This window comes from Prosopis cineraria, unplaced genomic scaffold (genome assembly GCF_029017545.1).
Source record: "Prosopis cineraria cultivar Desert tree isolate PC_DT_omini unplaced genomic scaffold, ASM2901754v1 PC693, whole genome shotgun sequence".
Taxonomy (NCBI): Eukaryota; Viridiplantae; Streptophyta; class Magnoliopsida; order Fabales; family Fabaceae; genus Prosopis; species Prosopis cineraria.
In genome coordinates this window covers 1-2,708 of record NW_026556018.1, presented here as the reverse complement: position 1 = coordinate 2,708, position 2,708 = coordinate 1, and the positions used below count along the sequence as shown (strand labels likewise).

The window sequence follows — 2,708 nt, the reverse complement described above, 5'->3', positions numbered from 1 at the left end:
TTCAACGTCCCTCACCTGCAAAGAGAGAGAGGGAGAAGCACTTTGAGAGAGAAACCACGAAGCAAAGCTTAGGAATAATAAGCATAAAGAAACGAACAAACATCAACTCACTACTTATCTCTCTCTCTCTCTCTCTCTGTGTCCGTCCCTCCCTCACCCTTCTTGTTGACGGTTTCGTTTTTCATATTCATATTTGCTTTCCTCCTTGCGTTTCTTGATTGCTAGCGCCTCGTATCCTCCCCTTCCTTCGCTTTGACTTCCTTTGATTTGGTCTCTGCACCTAATCCTTCGCATGGCTTTTCTGTTTTGAGTCCCGGGTTAGAACGTAATTTCAGCCCCCTGGAAGAAACAATGACTTGGAAGAGCAGGGGCGAGCAATCTTCCAGGAGCGTTGTGTCGCAGAAATGGGCTCTTTTTCTGTGTCTCGCGAGTTTCTGTGCCGGGATGCTCTTCACCAACAGGTCTCGAACTTCTCTATATTGTGTTCTATTTAATTTTCCATGCATAGTCTCTTCGGTCTTTTTACAATTTTCTTCACTGTTTCCGAAAATGGATTCCAGCAATTCTTTCATGGCAAGTCTTCGGAGGGCAGTCTATCATATAATTCCTGTTCTCAGATCTTCACAGTCCTTCATTCGAATAACTAACATGATACTGGGTTTTCGAGTGTTTCATTGATTGTCTTACAAGAATTCCAATTTCTGGAAGCTTCTCAATTTGAAAGATTTGATTCTAAAGCCTTCCAACTTATATGTATTCAGTATTTTCCTATCTCTCTTTTAATATCTGAAACTTTTGACTTCGGAGTCAGCTCTTCTTATAAATGTCACTATATGTCCACTCAATTCATGGCAGAAGTAGGATAGATCTGATATCTATTGGCATGAATTACACACACACGCCATATCAATTCGGGTTTGGAGATGCCATTCCTTTGCTAATTCAGCAGTTGACTCTGGAACTAATCGACGCTGGTCCTTCAGCTCTGCTCAATTTCGTGATAATTTATGTCTTTGTTCATTTGTCGTAATGACATTTAGGGAGCCATCTGCAAGCTCAAATACCGCTCATTCAGTTAAAGTTAAATAAATTAAATAAATAAATAAGTAAAGATTAAAAAAAAACAAGTTGTTGAAGTACTTCATATATCTTTCTCAGCGTCCATTACTCTCCATCCCCACAATCTTCTCGATGAGGAAGGCATTCTATTATTTTCTGTGTCAGTTTATCTCCTGCGCTTCGCAACTCAAGCCGTTAATTTCGATTTTGTTACTTTAAAAAGATGAACTTCAAATTTTTGGGACCATGGTAGTTATTTATTAAGCATAGTCCAACGTCTTTGGGAGGTGTATTAATTTTCTATTTTTAACGCACCGAACGGTTTTAAAACAAAGTGAAGTCGTAAATATTGGTGAGGAGGTCGTAAAAACTCGTACTATACTTCATTATTGTTCAGATTAGACGTTTAACATGGCGTCTTGTTTATGTCGGTTTTCTGGTACTTTTCCTGATGAAAAATGTAAATGGTGTCAGGATGTGGACTATTCCCGAACCTAAAGGGCTGGCAAGAGCAACAGCTATGGAGGTAGAAAAAATTGAATGTGGGTTTCTGAGGGTTGTAATTCGAGAATTGTAAGCATTAAGCAATAAACATCACTTCGTTCTCCATTTCTAGAATACACTTAAGTTATGCTTACTAGGAGGGAAAATGGGCTTTATTGCCTACCTTCCTCTATGGCCATTTCCACTCCTAGGCAGCATAGCCTAGATCACCATGCGGTACCTTGGAAAGTCCTGTAAATTACTTTTATCCTTCAAAAATTTATGTATGATATCTGTTGGCCTCCCTTCAGTTGCAAGAGCAGGAAGTGAAGCGTGACACTAAAAACATATATCGGGAAGTTTCCGAAACTCGTAATGCCATACAGTAAGTTAAATATCATGATATCAAGTCCAAATTTCAGTTACTGGTCGGCTTGCCAAACTTATGCGGCTTTGTTATTAAATGTAGAACTTTGGATAAAACAATTTCGAACCTAGAGATGGAATTAGCTGCTGCAAGAGCAGCGCAGGAGTCTATAAGAAATGGTGCTCCTGTATCAAAGATCTTAAGAGAGCTGAATCTGATCACCTGGTAAGAGAAGGTACCAATGGTCATAGGAATAAATACTGCTTTTAGCAGCAGGAAAGGAAGAGACTCAGTTCGTGCGACCTGGATGCTGCGAGGTTTGTAATTTGAAGCCTGTTTTCTGATCTTCCCATTATGCATTTTCATTGGGGCAAAGTTCCCTCATATCAGTATGTACACGTTATTGTGTGTGTTTTCTGTGACTGGTTCTTGTGATAAACCTGGATGATAGGTGAAAGAAAAGGAAGCTAGAGGAAGAGAAGGGCATTGTTGTCCCTTTGTGATTGGTCACAGGTAGCTGCTAAATCTCTAACATGGGAATAGAAGACATTGGCTGGATCACTATTCTTTCCAGCTGAATTTTTAGTCTTAGGTTCTAGTTTGCTAATCACGCTCATCCCTGTCCATTGCTACTTGTGAAATTCATTTGCCTTTGTGATGTCCTCCAAATGGTTGAAATAAACCATCATTATATCAATCGTAAAGTATGCTGAATGAATAATAAATTTAACATGGTTTTTACCTTTCTTTATTTAGTGCTACCTCGGGGGGTATACTAGACAGAGCTATTGAAGCAGAG

The 2,708-nt window shown here is 39.4% G+C and overlaps 1 pseudogene; it reads left to right on the top strand.

The window, feature by feature from the left end:
• Window positions 1-2,702, top strand: LOC129298052 (probable beta-1,3-galactosyltransferase 2; annotated as a pseudogene).
• Window positions 2,703-2,708: the final 6 nt, after the last annotated feature.